The sequence below is a fragment of the Cupressus sempervirens genome, chromosome 2 (genome assembly GCF_028749045.1).
Source record: "Cupressus sempervirens isolate cs-2001-9-10 chromosome 2, ASM2874904v1, whole genome shotgun sequence".
NCBI classification, from domain to species: Eukaryota; Viridiplantae; Streptophyta; class Pinopsida; order Cupressales; family Cupressaceae; genus Cupressus; species Cupressus sempervirens.
Genome location: NC_143119.1, coordinates 134,296,584 through 134,316,685, shown reverse-complemented (window position 1 = coordinate 134,316,685; position 20,102 = coordinate 134,296,584). Strand labels below are relative to the sequence as shown.

General features: G+C 34.0%; 1 pseudogene; it reads right to left on the bottom strand.

Moving 5' to 3' along the window:
- Positions 1 to 7,619: 7,619 nt before the first annotated feature.
- On the bottom strand, positions 7,620 to 15,087 carry LOC149571403 (expansin-B3-like; annotated as a pseudogene).
- Positions 15,088 to 20,102: the final 5,015 nt, after the last annotated feature.

The following is a 20,102-nucleotide window of genomic DNA, read 5'->3' as shown; positions in this document are numbered from 1 at the left end:
GTGGTAGGATTCACCACCAATCTAGAATCTATTCTTGTTTTCTTTACCTTTGTACCTTTATGCACTTGATCAACTATGACATTAAAATTCAATTATGTACATTCTCTACAACTAGCACCTCTTGAGTTTCTTCTATGATTTCAAGAGATAATGAGCGTGTAGGAATGCCATGGATTGAATCATCTCATCTATGAATGATTATGGTAAAGTATTCATCATAGGAGCTTCATCTATCATTTTCTAGATTGGTTTTAAAGTCTTCTCCTTAGATTTTGATCTCCCCTTCATGGTGACTGCGTTGAGCTCACATGTTAAAACTAGATCAATTCCTTTATCTGGATCTTCACTATCATCTCCAACTTGTGTGCTATGTGAAGAACTAGAGGAAGTAGTAGGAATAGAAGATGGAATGGCCAAAATAGATGTACCTTCCTGGGAATTATTACTTCTCTTTGCACTACCTCTTCCTATTGATCTAGTAATCATGGCTTCTTTGACTTTATTCTCTAACCAATTATTAGTTCATTGAATCACAAAGAAGGTTCTTTCCTTGAGGTCTTTCAATTCTGAAAGAGATCAATTAATGTATGGCAATTCTAATAGTTGTATCTGCTCAAAGAAGAAAGGATCAATTAGGTCCTATTGATCCTCTTTTATGTCTATCATATCACATCCCATTTTGTAATCAATGATATGCTAGACTATGAATCTCATCTAATCCCTTCTTCTCGCTTCCAAGTCATTATCATAGTTCACCCAATAATCTTCCATCATAGGAAAATGAAGCTAATTAGGTCCCAACATCAATTTGTTTTTAACATACCTATTGCCATCAAATAGGAAATGACTATGGAATGAGTATAAATTAATCTTCACCATGGATCTTTCGATATTTTGAGCATCTAAAGAAGAAAGACAACTATAGTGCCCAATACCAATTGGGAAAGGGATTGATCCTTTGTTCCTACACTTCTCGTTTACCTAACCAATCTGCCTGCAAACTTCTGAAAGTATCAACCTGTCATCTATGAAGCAAGGCAACATAAGATGACAATCTTGAAAACCTCCAATGGGGATGTAGGTGAATCGAGGGTACTGATGAGACTGACTACTTCAGGAGAAATTCAGAGTCCTATATCTCCTTGTACCTCTCTAACTGTGAGCATAGAAAATGCATCATTGACCCAAAAAAAGTGTATGTTGCTTTAATTGCAATTGGCGGTAATAATTATAAATTTGTGTGGTTAAGTTATAGTCTCCATAAGGATTAAGACTAGGCCATCATTTTATACTAGCAATTGCATACATCAGGTACACGAACATGTAAAACCCCTTCTTAGCATTGAATTTGATTAGCTGATGATGAAGGAAATCACTAGTCATTTCTCCCCAATCTAGATATTACTTTCCAGTGGTGATGGTACTAATGTATAAAAACATCCAATCCTAAAAGCCTTTAGCAATCTAATTTCCCATTATCCTATTGAGGAGAACTATCATATCAAAAATATCCTCATTAAAGATATTTCTACGCAGCGCTCTTGGTAACTGTAGTTCTATCCTCTTCTAGGTTGATCTAGCCAACTCTTAGAAATAACATTCAAACATGTATTCTTGTTTTGATGGAAGTACCCTTGAGCACTTTCATTAGAGATTTTTGTGAATTCTTCTCTTATTGGTAGTCTAAATGTGATGGAGATAGACATCGGATCCAAACTTGCCATGATATTACCTCTTGAGGTCTTGGTATCTCTAGAATTCTAGTCATACACCTTGACACATTCCAAAATGAGTTCTACACACTGAACTACAAGTGGATGTCCTCTTGTATGGGCTAGATCACTATTGAATGTTTGTTGTGCTAGAGGTGATCTACCTTCCCTACTCATCATTTTCCAAAAGTCTACGATCTCCATATGTCCTGTCTTTGTATCTGAAATCTCACGAAGTGTATTTGTTAATATCTTAGGAGGCTCCTTGCCTTACAGGCAGCCAAAACAAGGGGGGTGGCCCATCACAAACAAACTAGATGACTACCAACAAATAACCATCAAAACAGAACTAACCCCTAAAGCTTTTAAAAACAAAAACAAAGTTTAAGCTATAATAATTGCAGTAACTATAGGCTTTAAACAAAATGCTTGTTAACAAGCACCAGAAGTAAATACTAAAATTATAAAGATAACTACAGGCTATAAAAAAAATGCATGTTAACCAATAGAAGTCACTTAACAGAAAAAAAGCATGACATCCTTAAAACTGAAAAAGTCTGTAAACAAGTGAATTAATAGCACGCAGAAAAAAAGAAGGGGGAGGAATGCTTAATATTTCTTGACCTCCTTCTTCCCCATGAGGATAGTCACCCAGTATTCCACTAGGAATTCATAAAGTAGCTTGGAGTCCTCCCTAGGTAGGTCCCCTTTAGCTTCCCTCAATGGGCACAGAGTGGTGGTGGCTGCATAAGTGACTTTAATTGTAAACTTGGTTAACAGTCACATTCTTTCCTCCAGTGCCTGAATTCTCTCACATAACTCATTACCATCCTTATCTGAAGTACCTAGATGACCATCCCTGCCAGCCTATGTATCCTACACAATGAGGGGGTTAGTAGCCTTTTTAGATCCTGCCTTAACAAGGGAGGAGATTGTAACAGGGGAAGGTATCCTATCCACCATATTGGGGAATTGATCTTTAGTTAGGTCCACACACCCAGGCACAACCATCGCTAAGACATGAGACACCTCCTTATTCTCCTTTCCATTAATCGAGATTGACCTAGAGAAATCAGAAATCTCTTCTTCAACCCCCTTTGTACCTCCCTTACCAAAGTTAACAATTTTCTCCTTCATTCTTTTTTGTGGCAGCTCGAATCCTTAGACTCCAATTCTTCCTCTTGTGAGGCTCCCTCTCTTATCTTCCTCTTAACTTGAGACTTAGCCAACCTCCCCAACCTCCTCCTAGCTCCTCTCTCCTCATCCTCCAACTCCATTTGTATTTTCTCCTTACCTTTTCCTTTTCTTCCCCTATGGGAGGGATTAATTGGGGACCCACTGGGAGAGGGCTAAGGGGTGGGGGCTCTGGGGCTAGTAATCCTAAGGGGGACCATTTGGGGCCTAGGGTTTAGGTGAATAGGAATATCACCTTCCACAATCTTGGGGGGACCAAGGCAAGGTGAAATTGGTAGAACCTAAAAATAAGACCCTGCTATAGAATAGAAAAATTAACCCCCCTTCTCATTTTATCTCTCATTCCTTGATCGATGTTCTTCTAACTTCGCATTTTCAAACTATTGGCTTCAAAGAAAACTCGAAATTTCAACTTTGTGTGTTGGTTCTAAAATTCACCTGAAGTATTTTGTCATCTAATTTACATTTATTTCTCTCTTTGGTTCAAATTCACTAATTGATTTGAGAAACCAATTTAACTAACATTTTATTCTTCATGTCTTAGTATTAGATAATCGATTGATTATAATTGTGGTTGAGCTTAGAACTGCATATCTCCAATTCACCTTGCACCTAAATGCTTGCTGTACATCCTTTCCTCAATTTTTTTCAAAGTTTTTTATCTAGATGTATGCTTTTGACCAATGTATCTTCCTTGTGCAGATTTATTTCCACTTGACATTTCATTAACATTCTTCAATATATACTTTACAGTTTCCTCAATCAAATAGTTTGTGTGTTTGTCATCATACTCTATTCACATAAATTTGACATTTGATCAATCACGTTGAGCAACAACTTCTATGTTTCAAGGCACTCATGAGTTGCTGAGGAACCATTTGTTCTTAACAAGATAATATAATTGCTTCACCAAAACCATCTTTATCAAGATTGACCGTCCATGTCATGGGAAGTCAACATGACTCAGGTTGGGGATGTGAGAATACGAAAGGCATTACATCAAACAATTCATGTGCTTGTCTATATTTGACAGAATCGTTATCATATTGGGCTCTAGCATCTACTGTTCACAGTTACTGCTGCATATTGGGAAGGCATCTTGACTCTCACACTGCCGCTATCAAACAGTGCACATGCCTTGTCTGATGTTTGATAGAAATGTTATTATATTGGGCTCATGCACGTTGTTACTTGAATCCACCAATACATTTCCTTGGTGTGTTGATAATCTTATGTTGGGAATATGTCTCTTTCGCTGGTGTTGTCTCATCAATACCATTGTCTTAGATGGTTTCTGACCTTGTGAATGTTGTTGCACATACATGCACATCTAATTGTTTGATCACCAAATGGAAGCTACAGACCCCTTGAGCTCGTACATCTATTGCACAATATAATGAAGTATATCTGATTATGACATTTTGTCATAAAGTTACCATGCAAACTGAGTAGGTTCCCTTCCTTATGGCTCGAACATGGTCTCACCATTTTGAAAGATCTGCATTTTAGCATCGATTTCCTGTCTGCTATGGAGTGTGATTAATGAAATAGATCCTCCATTATAGTTCAACCAAATACATGGCATTGACATGATCATTTTGAACTCAGAGCAATATGGCTGAGAGCATTGCTTGCGTACAACAATATGAATAGAAAGAACATTGGAAGCATTAAACATAGTCTCAATTATGTCCCATTCACATCTAGACTTAGAATTTAGCAGGGGTCTCATTAAGAGAATTGGTGCCTTTCAAAAGAAATTTGGAGCTCGTTGGAGAAAATGTGGTTCAACAACAAAAGCTTCCTTCGATGTTATCAAATTGGGATTGCCTAACCTGTCTTTTTAAATTCAATGGAACAAATCTTTCTCTTATCTCTTCCAGCTCTTCTATTACCTCTCATTATCAATAGGTGGTTACTTAAAAGTTGAGTTCATTTTTGAGAGTTTTAGTTAGGATTAGGATAAAAGGAATTAGTATGTAAAGAGAGGTAGCTCTAGTACTGGGAGAGAGATGGTTTTAGCACATAGAGAGAGATGGTTTTAGTATGGAGGGAGAGAAAGTACATAGTGAGAGAGGGGTTCTAGTATGATGAGAGAGAAAAACTCATCTCTAACCTTGTTCTCACCTAGAAATTAAAACTTCATTTTAAACCCACTTAGGCAACTATCAAGGTAACAAGGTTTTATGTAACATGTTCTAACTGCATGTTACAAGTATATTTCACTATTATGAATCTTAAGTTGATTTATAAATATTTGCATATTCTTTCCTTTTTAATAATTTTAATGATGTCATGTCATTAGATTAGAAGGAAAATTTTATGTTTGAACTATTATATGAAATTCTAGAAAATTGTATTGTGACTACTATGAAGTGCTTCATTATGACCTTGATATTGTCAAATCTTGTGATTGGAATGAATCTTGGATGGTTTTCAAGTAATTGAGATACAAACCAATTTGGCATAAATTTTACCATTATAAGATAATTTATGGTTTTCATATTTGAGTTAAGTTTAAGTGGTGAAATCTTGATATGTTCTGATTATGATAACAAGATCCTTAACCCACTAGTCCCAAGATAAGTTCTTTGTAATTGCTTAAGATAGTATCACTTAAAATATGCTTATATTCATATTTTTTCTAATTGTTGTACTAAGGTTTCTAGCTCAATCAAAGAGTACCTTCATTACAAGCTAGAGGTTGGTGGTTTGATTCCATTGTTCCTTAATATAAACTAATCTCATCTATTGTAACTTATATTTAAATTTTATTTATTTATTTGAATAGCCAATAGTAAATTAGATTAAAGATATATCTATCTACAGGAACAAAAATGAAATTGTTTCACAAGAGAATAATACTATTATTATTTTTATTGTCTTTGTAAGACAAAATTTTGAAATGATAGTTTAAGACTCTCTTAAAGACAACATTTAAGACAATACTAATGTTTCATTTTGTCTAGAATGAAGATAATTTACTCAAAAAAAATTCTAAATATCATCCTAAAACTACCTTCTATGTACTAATGGAAAAACTAGAAACTTAACACTATGAAGATAGAAGTCAAAAATCTTGTTGGGTTTATAGTGCTAGATGGATAGAAACATAATAAAGTAAAACACAAAACACAATGTGATTCAACATAGTTAAACACTATTGTATTTCATTCACTCATCAAAATGAATACACAGTGTTCCTTTTTAAAGTCAAGTTTACAATATTCTAGTAATATTTAACATTAGCCAACAAGATAAATATTTACATAGTTCTGGAAATTTCTATAGCCGACATAACCAAAATACCTAAATCTAAAATTCTAGAAACATCTAATGATAAAATATCTGATTTTTAGATTACCAATGTGATTTTCTATTACCGTTGCATTTTGAATGAATGGGACCCACTTTTTAAGAAAGGGTTTATAATTAGGAAAAAACCCTACCATTTGTTCATGACCCTTCTGAATTGGCCCATAATCTCCAATCGTATCCCCTATAAAACTTATCAAATATAGAAGGATCCTTAGTTGGAGCTCTATCTTTAATTGAAATGACAAATGGAGGTTGTTTCTCCTTACTAATATATTTCTGATTTTGAGAGACCCAATCCAGGTGAGCATGCGAACTATGTTTTTGGCCTTTCTAATGAATGCAGAGTCCATTGTAGCTAAGTTTTACCATTCTATTATGAATTTCATCTTTTTGTATTTATTTGTAGCCAATGAAGTAGACTTTGAAGATCAAACACTTAAAGCTACTTTCTACATTAGATTGCTTCTTGGAGTGGGATTGGCTGTTTTTTTCTTCTTAAAAAGAGAAATATGATTTTCCACAAGCTAACCATCTTCAACATTTTTATATACAGGCATCTTCCTTTGTCATACAAGCTTTTGCATCTTGGTGAGGTACAGATATTATGATTTTCCACAAACTAACCATCTTCAACATTTTTATATACGGATATCTTCCTTTGTCATCAAGCTTTTACATCTTGGTTAGGTACAAATAATCCATCTCATTTAATGAGAGGGTCATTTTTTAAAAGAAAATTTTCATCATATAAATGGTGTTAAATTTAATAAATTTGGTATAGTAAATTTTTTAAAATACATTATTAAATTTTTAAAAAATTATAATTATGAATAGTACTAGGAGTTTTTCAGATATTGTACTTATTATCTTAATAACCAATAACACTTTATTAACATTTTACAATTTTTATTTTAGAATTATTTTTAATCAAATTATTTTTATGAAATTCGGTAAAACATTTTTTTATTATATCAAACAAATATATGTAACCTTGTAACATTATCATTACATAAAGTAGTTGAAGGTTAAGAAGATAAAATTAGATGTAAGGGATGAAATAGAGAACAATTCATAATGTTCTTTACTGTAAGCTTATTATTTCTTCATATAAGTGAGATAATACATTAACTTCCTACATCACTATCTTGGACACTAGTACCTTGCAAAGTGGTGGAAAATGAGTCAGGGAAGCCTCAGTTATCAAGCATACCTATATCAACATTCCAATATTACAAATGACCTGAGATAGCGCTATAGAAATGTCCAATTTATTAAGCGTATCTATATCAACACGCTAATATTACAAGCAAAAAAAACTGAGATGTCACTATAATCTATGTAAACATGGATGATAAAGGAAGTAATATGTTGGATGGAGGACGTATTTGTTGCTAATTACTCATAGTTAACGGTAGATGTATAATCAGCGTTGGGCTTTCAATTGCGGGGGATAACATTATATGCAGTGATTGTGCTTCCCGAAGTAAGAGTCTTCAATCTGATTGAAAATGGAGCTTTTAAGGGACCCTCATCTATAGCCCAGTTGGCGCTCCATGTCTGCTTCAGTCCTTCCCATACAGTTGAGTTACTCTGCAGCCTATCAAATGATTTGAACATTATTGAGCAATCGTTTAAATCAAATTGTGGAGTTTTACAATTGACATATTCTCTATCATATTTGCTGATCTATCATCAAGAAAAGGAAGAGGAAGATTATAATATATATTACATAAGACGCTACCTGTTGCAAATCAACCTCTCGAAGATCACCATCTCCATCCTCATACTCAGAGAACCAATGACCAGTCGATCCTTCATTCACATGGAAGGTAATCTTCTTTCCATGATACTTGCATGGTACCCTGCTCAATAGGATTGGAAAGAAAGAATCGAAGAAGTGTTGATTTAGATATTATATTTCGTGATGCAATAATAAAAAGTCTCTATTGGAAAGTGACGTTTGAATAAGATGGGCAAGACTCCTGCATTACGAAGATCGAAAGCTTTGGCAGGAGTAACTGCCATCCCTGAGAAAGCAGTGCCGCTAAGATCAAAGTGGTTTGAAGAACAATCTGGGCATTCATCAGTAACCACTATATTCACAGCTGTATCCGAGCATAGCCGTTTCTCCTCACATTTCACCTGAGACCATATTTGTAGTTAGCCTATAAAAACCAGATCATGAATTTGTTGGAATATTTATTGCAGCAAGTGGTTGCCCCTAGAGTCAAACACCCACCTACCGCGCCGACGGCCAGTAGAACAGCCAAAAATTTAATACGGGTAGGTGAGTTTTTCAAACCTAGAAAAGAGGGGGAAATATTTTTGGAAAGAAGATAAAAAGAATGATTCAATCTCATTCGATTAGTTGAAGAAGAAGTGATCAGAAGAAGTGATCAGAGCAGACAAGAGTAGAGAAGGAAGAGGAAAGAAATTGATCAGCAGATCTCATGTCTGCGGTTGCATGTGTTTCCTCTTGTCATTTTGTAAGTTCATAGTTTATCAGATTTGTCCTCTGAAGCAGCGATTGCTCCAGGCATTGTTGTATGTAACCATTAGAGCTGTAAGTTTAAATTTTAAGGTTTGAAGTTTTTACCAGTTTGAAGATTTTAAGGTTATTTTAGGGTTTTCTGGTTGAAGCCGAATGCTCCTAGATTTTGTAATAGTTTACCATATTTGAATAGCAAGTAGGCATACTAAAATCCATTGCTCTTCCTCTATTTATTGTATTTGAGAAGTTTATTGTTGAAAGCTTCATACTTCGGCTCTCTAGTTTTAATGGTGGATATATTCATGTTGTAAGTCTGGTCACTCAGTCTAGTCTTTGTTTGGGTTATAACTTTGCAATTTAAATCGAGCTTAATCGGCATCCACTTCTACCGAGCACCACTTTGTAGTCGCTATTGAGCTCACTTCACTTGGCATCGCTTGCTACCGAGCTCACTCGACATTTTTTTGTGTCAAGTTGCCCTTTGACTATCGAGTCACTCAGCTTCCTCTTATGCCGAGCTCACTCGACACCCTCCTATCACTCGACATCTATTGGTGTTGAGAAAAACTACCACTTGGCACCTTCATATGTAGAACAAAACTAGCACTCGACAATAGTTGTTGACGAGCAAAATGTTTTTGGTTTGTGATTTTTTCTCACATGGTATCAGAGCTTTGAGGCCCCACATCCATAGTGAGTTAGGGCATTTTTTTCAGATATTTGACATATCAGGAGATACTAGAAAGATATGGCAGTAGTCAGTATCCTTTAATGGACAAAATTATGATACATGGGCAAAGAAGATGAAAACCATAATGGTTGCAAATGATTTGTGGGAGTTTGTGATTAATGGGCTTAATGATGTGATAGGGCCAACTCAGTATACTACCCTTACTAACAATCAAAAGGCTCAGTTGAAGGAGTCAAGAAGAAACGATGCAAAGACATTAAGTTTGATTGAAGTAGCAATGATAGGGACAATTTTTCTCAAGATTGAAGTAGCAAATTATGCAAAGGAAGCATGAGACATCCTTGAGACGAACTTCAAGGGGACTGATAAGGTCAAAGTAGTAAAGCTACAAATGATCAAAAGAGAGTTTGAGAACCTTCAAATGAGGGACAAATAACCTATTACAGAGTTCAACTCATGAATCTCCACTTTGATAAGCCAACTCGCATCAAATGGAGAAGAATATGATGAGCAAAGAATTATAGAGAAAATGTTGAGGAGTTTACCTCAGAAATACAACAATCTTGTCATGACCATAGAGGAAGCAAAGGACCTCACCCCATTGACCATGGATGAGTTGATGGGAACTCTTCAAACTCATGAGTACTAGATGAACAAGTTAGTAACTACTTCCCAAGAGCAATCTTTCAAGGCTAAGGAAAATTCAAGAGACAATAGGAGAGGAAGAAATGGCTCTAGTAGAGGCTTAAGAAATAGAGGTTGTAAAAAAAATGGTCAAAGGAATGCTGGTGTAGAAAGCTCAGGAAGAGCAAGCAACTAAGAGGGAGCAAGAACTTTTCAAAACAACTCTAGAGGAGGTAAGAAGAATTACAACTCTAATAAGAGAAATGCTAAATTCTACTACTATCATAAATATGGGCATTATGAAAATGAATTCTGGAAGAAATAGAGTGATCAATCAAAGAAAAATGCCAATGTGGCTGATGTGAACATGGGAAATGCAATCAATCTCATAGACATCATCATATGTAACATTGGTGAAGAAGGAAGCCCTGAGGTATGGTACCTGGACAATAGATGTAGCAACCACATGAGTGGTAATGAAAGTTTATTTTCTTTCATTGATAAGACTTTTAAGTCTGAAATTAAAATGGGAAGTAATGAAACCATTCCCATAGTGGGTAAAGGATCTATTATAGTCTGCACCAAGCAAGGTGAGAAGGAGATACAAAATGTGTATTTTTCCCCCAATATGAAGCACAATTTGATGAGTATTGGACAACTCATTCAAAATGGATACAAGGTGCTGATGAAGAATGACAAGTGTGTCATTCATGAGAGGGATAGGAGTAATAGATTACTTGCAAAAGTCGAAATGACAAAGAATCGAATGTTCTCATTGAGGATAGAGACATGTTTCTCTTCTCAAGTTAGTGATGCATCTCCCAAGCATGCATGCATAGTAGTACATCAGCAATCAGCGCTTAGGAGCGTGATTGAAGACCCCTCCAAGCTTTGGCATCTTAGGTATGGACATCTTGGCTTTGCTAGTTTAAATTTTTTATCCAAGAAAAGAATGGTAGATGGTTTGCCAAGCATTATAAATTCATATGGAAAATGTGAGGTTTGCATATTTGATAAGCAACATAGGCTTCCCTTTAATTCTAGAAATTCTAGAAGGGCTAGAGCACCAATAGAATTGGTGCATTCTGATTTGGTATGCCCTATACAAATTACTTCTATTGGGGGGAGTACTTATTTTATGACATTCATAGATGATTTTAGTTGTAGGACATGGGTGTATTTTTTAAAGAATAAATCTAAAGCATTTGATAAATTTGTTGAATTTAAAGCTCTAGCTAAAAAAGAATGTGGACACTATGTAAAATTCTTTAGATCAGATAAAGGAGGGGTGTATACCTCTAATATGTTTTTAATTTTTTGCAAGAAAAATGGCATCAAGAAAGAGCTTATAGCTAGTTATACTCTGCAAAAAAATGGAGTGGCTGAGAGAAAGAATAGGACCATTGTTGAAATGACAAGAAGTATGATGAAAGCAAAAGGACGTCCAACTAAATATTTGGGAGAAGTTATAGCAACATCAGTATACTTGATCAATAGGTGTCTTACAAAATCTGTTCATGACAAGATTCCTCTTGAGGCATGGTCAAGGAACAGATGGATAGTTGAGCACTTGAGAGTGTTCAGATGTGTAGATGTGTAGCATATGCACATGTGCCTAAATAACAAAGGCAAAAACTAGATGACAAAGGTGTGAAGTGCATCTTCATAGGGTATAACTCAAAATCGAATGCCTATAGGCTATATGATCCAATTAACAAGACAATCTTCATTTCAAGAGATGGGGAGTTTCTTAAAAATCAATCATGAGATGGCTCGGTAGGATGGCTGGGTAGACGAATCTGCAAATACTTCAAGTAAACTGGCTACTATTGAATAGGAAGAAGATGACATTGGTGATCAGCAAGAAGATGGAGCAGAAAACATGGATATTAGAAAAAGGCAAAAAGGGAAGCAACCCTTAACACGCCGAGCAATAGCTCCAAGCACTTCAAGACAGCCCCGAGCTAGTATGTAAAACAGTAGTAGCAACAATACTAAAAATTTAGATCCCACTCTCACCTCCCTATTGCCAAGAAAGACCAAAATTCTAAGGGAGATATACCAAGATGAAAGGTATGAGGAAGATTATGATGAGAGTGTAAATTTTGCATTATTTTCTGATAGTGATTCAATATATTTTGAGGAAGCTGTGAATAAGGAAAAATGGTGTAATGTCATGGATGAGGAGATAGATACTATTGAAAGAAATGAGACATGGGAGTTAACTACATTGCCTCCCAAGTAACAAGTAATTGGAGTGAAATGGGTTTACAAGACCAAGTGCAATGTTGAAGGAAAAATAGATAGGCATTAGGAACATTTAGTGGTTAAGGGGTACAAAGTAGTATAGCAGAGATTATAATGAGACATATGCCCTAGTTGCAAGAATAGAAACTGTGCATGCTATCATAGCAATTACAACCTAGCATAAATGGAATGTATATCAAATGGATGTGAAGTCTGCCTTCTTGAATAGTGTATTGAAGGAAAAAGTGTATGTGGAGTAGTCACCTAGTTATGAAGTTGCAGGTATAGAACACAAGGTGTAAAGATTGAAGAGAGCTCTTTATGGGCTCAATAAAGCTCCATGGGCATGGTACAGTAGGATTGAATCATATTTGATGAGCAATGGCTTTAGCAAAAGTGATGGTGAGCCCTCACTTTACATCAAGGCTGAAAATGGTAATGTGTTGATTGTTGTCTTGTATGTAGATGATTTAATTTTTATTAGTTCAAGGAGGCAATGAAAAATGAGTTTGAAATGATAGACCTAGGTCTCTTGAAATACTTTCTAGGCATAGAAGTAGAACAAAAGCAAGATGGCATCTTTGTCTCTCAAGAAAAATATGCATGGTAGATCTTGGGGAGATTCAAAATGTAGAACCCTAAGGCGGCCCCAACATCAACAATAGTAGGTTTGAAGTTGAGCAAGGAAAATTGCAGGAAAAGTGTGAATCCAACACTATACAAGAGTATGGTTGGAAGCTAGATATATTTGACTACAACTCAGCCAAACATAATGCATGCAATAAGTTTAATTTCCAAATTTATGGAAACAACAAAAGATTTTCATTGGCAAATGGCAAAGAGGATCCTAAGGGATGTGAATGGTACCAAGGGATTTGGAATTTTGTATACTGTAGAAAATGAATTCAATTTGGTTGGTTACATAGATAGTGATTGGGCTGGAAGTCTAGATGATAGGAAGAGCACTTTCGGATACATGTTTCATATGGGATCAAGTGCAATTTCATAGGCATCCAAGAAGCAACCTATTATTGCTCAATCTACAGTAAAGGCTAAATACATAGTAGAAAATGCAACAACATATCAAGCTATTTGGTTAAGGAAGATCTTGAAAGATTTGAATGAAAGGCAAGAGGATGAAACCATAATTTATTGTGACTGTAACATCTCCTTAATTGCATTGTTCAAGGATCTAGTCTTCCATGGGAGAAGCAAGCATATAGAGATTAGATATCACTTCATCAGAGAGTTGGTGGAGAATGGGAATATCAAAATAGAATTTTGCAAGTCTGAGCAGCAACTAGCAGAAATATTTACTAAGCCATTAGGCATTGGAACTTTAGTACACCGAAGACAGTGTCTTGGTGTAGTTGAACTAGATCAACAGTGATACTTGTTTGTTTGGCTCAAGATAAAGGTGGAGTGTTGGAATATTTATTGTAGCAAGTGGTTGCCCCTAGAGCTAAATGCCCACCTAGCACCCTGATTGCCAGCAAAACACTCAGAAAAGTTAATGCAGGTAGGTGAGTTTTTCAAATCTAGAAAAGAGTGTGAAATATTTTTTGAAAGAAGAAAAAAGGAATGAATCAATCTCATTCGATCAATTGAAGAAGAAGTGATCAGAGCAGAGAATGAAGAAGAAAGAAATTGATTAGCAGATCAAATCATTTAGAAGACAAAAGAGAGTTTGTTCTTGTGTCAATTGCACGTGTTTCCTCTTGTCATTCTATAAGTTCGCAGTTTATTGAATTTATCTTGTAAAGTAATGATTGCTCTAGGCATAGTTGTATGTAGCCATTAGAGTTGTAAGTTTAAAATTTAAAGTTTGAAGTTTTTACCAGTTTGAGGATTTTAGGATTTTTTGGTTGAAGCCAAATGTTCCAAGATTTTGTAATAGTTTACCATATTTGAATAGCAAGTAGGCAAGCAGGCATACTAAACTCCATTGTTCTTCCTCTGTTTATTGCATTTGAGAAGTTTATTGTTGAAAGCTTCATACTTTAGCTCTGTGGTTTTAATGGTGGAAATATTCATGTTGTAAGTCTGGACATTCGGTCTAGTCTTTGTCTGGGTTATAACTTTGCAATTTAAACAAAGCTCACTTAGCATCCACTTCTGTTGAGCACCAGTTTGTAGTGGCTATCATCCTCACTCGACATTGCATTCTGCAGAGCTCACTCAGTATTTATTTGTGCTAAGTTTCCCTTTGAGTGCAAAGTCACTTAGCTTCCTCTTGTGTCAAGCTCAGTTGACACACACTTGTCACTTGGCATCTATTATTGTTGAGAAAAATTGCCACTCAGCACTTTCATGTGCCAAACAAAATTTGCACTCAGTAATAGTTGTTGCCAAGAAAAAAAAATTTAGTTTGTGATTTTTTTTTTCATAGAATTACCGTTGGAATAAGATGGATAACATAATTATCATGGTATTGCTTGAATATACCTAAAAGCATTCTCCACATCCTTCACCTCCTTTGAACAAAGTAGGGCTTATTGCGGTTACCCTGGATGCAAAAGGCGTTGCCTTCACAAGGCTACCCTACTCGCATGCTCCACCTATTCAATCACAATTATGCAAAAGCTTTTCTAGTACCCCTTTAACTGAGTCCAGTAGTGAAGAAGAGTACACCAAATTATATATAAGGAATCATATTGAAAAGTGGTATATTTACCCCCACTTCCATCTCCATCTAAACTTCCATACCATGTCATAGTAGCTTGCTGCAAATCTGTATGAGCTCCAGCAATGGAAAATATGCATGGAATTATCAAGCCCAACTTCACCGCCATTCCCATGCAAGCACCCATATACAAAATAAGGCTACACTAGATTAGATATTGCTACTAGATGAGAAGATTTGTAAAGTATTGAGAATGGTGTTTCAACTTTGTAAGCTTTTTCAAGAAAATTGAAGAAAATTCTATAATTTGTTTGTGGTAGTTTTCCAAATATTTATAAGTTGGAAAAAGGTGTATGAGTTGTTAAAAATGTGTCTTGTCCCTAGTACAATATAGAAGGGCTATTTTTAGAGTATTTCATATCATTATGCTATGTTGTTTCAAAATGATATGTTTTGCAAACCACATTCAACTAAACTCCATGTTATTTTTATTTAAAAATGTTCCATGTAGATGAGAAATCAACAATGAAATTACTGGATTGTTCCAAATAAATTTATGGTTTTAAAATTCAGCATACTCACCTTCCACCTTCCATGTCTATAGGTTGCAAAAAAGAAAAAGGAAAAATATCTAATAATTGAGGTAGACCTTTACATACTATCAAACAAACCTAATCTTTCAATAATCATACAATCAATAACTTTCTTCCTATAAAATAAGTATTGACTTCATCTTTTATGGAGATATATAGGTTTAAAATATTGTTGAAGACCATAGATATTCAAAATTGTTGAATGAGAAAAAAATTACTAATATGTTTTAAGTTATATGTCAATGGACCCAACAAATGGAACTAGACATTTTATAAGTTTCCATCTTTTATGAATCAAACAAGTTGATAATCTCTTCTTACATTGTATATATGTGTTTCTTGTCAGTTGTTAACTTCATTTTATGTTTGTTGATGTAATGATATTTTTTATTACAAAGTGTGTTGGAGAAATAACTTGAGTGGATCTTAGTTCTGTGGGAAGTCTTTGGGTTTGTCTAGTTGCATAAAGACTTATCCACTAAAATATACATATTATAAGGTGTATGTTAGTATAACTAATTTTGAACAAGGTATAATAGACTTAGATCTTATTAATGTGGTTAAGAGAAAGTCTTTAGACTCAATGGATATGTAAGGTGTAAACAGTTTTTCCCTAATGATTATGGACAAAATCAATATGCAAAGTAATTCAATATAAAAATTAATGATAGTCTTGTTTCTATAGAAAATAGAATCCTCCTTGATCAATGGGTAAAAATGTCATTTTATGTATTGATGAACATCTACAATGGGTATATATTTTTTATTGTGTAAAATAGTCACATTATATAATGCTTTGGATTAATGTATTAATTTTCATGTGTAGTTTAAATATCATAATAGTGGTACAAAAATTGTTTTCCTACCTCAAGTTTCTTGGTGGAATATGATGATCAAGGTAAATAACATTTTCTACTCAAATGATTAGATTGCATTTAAAGTATCTAGCTTGATTGATCAACAAACCTTGCTCAAATGATATTTTGTTTTTCTAAATTAGCTCTACTCAAAGTGTTTACCATTGAATCTAGCTTAATTCCTTTGATCTTATTTTTAATTTATCTAAATATTTGACTGATAATAGGACCCAATATGATTTAAACCTCAACCGAAAGAATAATAATTAATGTATTAGATAATGATTATTGTATTTAAGAAATTAGTTATAATAACATAATCAAGTTCTTTAGAGAAGAAATATCAATTCACTCTATGTGATTGGATATTTTACATGGATAGAAAAAACAATATTTTTCACTTATAAACATATGATTTTTTCATAAGTTTTTAATAGTACCGGACTTTAGTTGAAATTCTTCTTCTTCTTTGAGTTGTTAACATCATTGGTTACATGCTGCTAGGGGACATCACAGTTTCATTTGAGGGTTTTTTTCAATAGATCTTATGTATGATCCATTATAATTTTCTTAGGAAGAATATTATGGTTTGGCACATAACCTATTAGCTATAACTTGGATGATTCCCTATTAATAAAAGATTTGTAATAATTAGTTGTATGTATTTTCAATAGTATAGTAGCTAACAAATGACAAATTTAGTTAAATAATTTCAAATTAGGAGGTAATTGACCACAATACTAATTCATTATATACTTAAAATGGCATATTAATGAAAATTGGTGGCCATCTCAACCAAGTCATTTATTAAGTTCAAATGTACAAATATGAAATAGTAAATATAGTAGACAATCAATCTTTCCTAAAAACTAGAAAAAGAAGAAAACGTTGTAACATAGTTTAGGATTTTGAAGAATTTTATGCTCATGATGATTTCTTTGCTTAAAGATTATGGTAGTATTTAATTTGCAAATTGTTAAACCATAGGACTTGTAAATTGAAAGAAAAACTAGAAAAACAAATAATAATCAATGAGAAGTTATCAGTTTGAAATTTAGGATTTTGAAGAATTTTATGCTCATGATGATTTCTTTGCTTAAAGATTATGGTAGTATTTAATTTGCAAATTGTTAAACCATAGGACTTGTAAATTGAAAGAAAAACTAGAAAAACAAATTATAATCAATGAGAAGTTATCAGTTTGAAATGCTACCTGGAGCTATGAACCAGTGAGGCCACAAACGGGGGACCTCATCTCCATGAGATTTGAACCTTGATGGTAAGGATAACAACACAACAAATCAACCATCACAACATGCCACTATTGGCAATTTGAAATGCTTTATGTTAATATATGTTGTCAAATCATTTTATTTTTAACTCTTTTTTCCAATGTAAGTTTATATATATATATATTTTATTTTCCCCAATTTCTGAATGTTATCGCTAAAACTTCTAATGAAGTAGTACATTGAGTGAAGGAGATTTGAAAAGAATATGTAAAATTATTCTTTGCATAATATATCAGTGTTGTTTGATAAGACATATTTTTAAATAAGAAGACACTCAACCACTATCTCTCAAAATATTAATATAAAGATAATATTTACAATTTTAAAGTTCAATGATGAAAGCACAATTAGTACTCTAGTAGCCAGTTTCAGTTTCAGTTTTTTCACAATACTTTAGCTTTTACTGTTTTTAGTTTTGCAAATGGACTGTTGAATTTGTTTTAGACTTATTAATTTTTTGAGGTATGTTAAATTCCATGAAGTTTTTGAAATTTTGAACGTTTTATTTTATTCATATACTACCGTACATCCACACTCCTTACTATCGCCTTCTCACAAGTGCAGAGTATGACGTTTTAAATTAGGAAACATGTTAATGTTTCTTTTGGGCATTACTGACATGTCTAGTCATATTTTACAATAAAAGAATGGTCCAATATGCTTGTTTAATTCCTTATTTTAGAATAGGACTTATGCACATTTCTAATCCTTTGAAAAGAGTTACATTGGACCCGAAAATATAGAAGTGTATGGTCCTCCTTTTCGTAAGAGGAGTGGAATGATGAAATTTCTATTAAAGCTGGCAAAACGGTTTCCTTTAAAAAAAGATTCTATTCAATTTGGTCCAAATAATTCAACTTGAGCCATGTCAATAATAATGTTATGAGAATTGGACAATGGAGTTTTTATCCTAGACAAAAACTATGTACCTATAGATGATTATATTGCAATGGCGAAAATTTTCCTTTTAATATATCTTAGTTATTTAAGTGATCCAAAGGTGAACCTCAATAGAGGTTAAAACCTACAACAATGTAGTAATAAAGATTAAGCTATCAAGTTTGAAGGAGCGACATTCTTATCATTGAATACGAAGTGCTGCAAATTAAGTTGGATAGTTTGTATAGTTATACAATGAATACGGTACATTTTCAAAGCCAAAATTGATTCATCTTGTTTTGGCTATATGGATATAAGCAACATTTTGAATGACTTAGTTGTCCCAGTAATGTAATGCAAAAATATTATATTTCAAAGCTTTAATTATCTTCTTGTAGAAACATAGGAGCTTGTTTCTTAAACACTATAGAGGATCTAATATTGGTGGATTAAATTAAGAGAACAAATTTATTCTTGATGACACTCTAACATGTGTTACCATGCAGAAAAAATCAGATAAGGATTTTGAAGGCTTGGAAAAAACTGAATGTATTAGTAGCAGGCATAAAGCTATTGAGAGCCCTATGTAGCATAATAACAATATCTTTCACTTCAAAGGAGTCATGGAAGTTGGAGTGTTGAGTTATACTATCTTTGTAAGGCCTTCCAAAGGGATCCAAAAGAATTAATCTAAAGTTTTACTAAGTTTTCCAAAAAAAAAAAATTTAAACAAGAAAGATAATCATACACATCAAACACATAGTAGCGGAAGCAATAACATACTAACAACTATAAGCATACATAACAGGTTACATTTCCTAAGGATCCCAAGATGTTGAGTCACATTTAAATTTAAATTAATACTAACTCTAATAAGTACCACATCCACATCAAAGAATAATCAAAAAGTCCAAGTCCATAATAAACATTTGTTCTTGGGGTGGGGGCCCTAGCTCGGTTGGCTAAATCTTCCCTGTTGCAGGGGGTTGGTCACGGGTTCTAGTCTCCCCCATCCTCGTGGTACTGGTAGGCGTGTCCCGCCAGCGCTACTGATCACGTTAAAAAGTTTACCAGGTGCACTACAGTTTATAGGGGGGCCGTGTTGCACCGATTCCTGTAGTCTAAAAAAATAATAATAATAAATAAACATTTGTTCTGAATGCCTCTTAGAAAATTAATTCAGAATGCTCAATCATCCATTGTACATATCATAGGGTATGAAAGGCTAAAAGAATATACATGTAATGATACAACATCATCCTTGAATCCATGATACAAGTACAATAAAATAAAATAAACTAATAACATATATGATACATCCATTCATCATAAAAGATATAAACATCTAACATAAACCACAACTATCCATCATAAAACATAACTAACTAAGTGTGTGGTTCCTCCAAAAAGTCAATAGCATCATGAGACCTTCATGGGCCCTAGCCATCCCACACATGTAACATCCCAAGCCACCAAAGAGATCATTGGTACTATCATAATAGGGATGTCACACCTAAACATGCTAAAACATATGCATAAAGAAATTTGTCATACTAGAATAAAGCATAAGTATACAACATC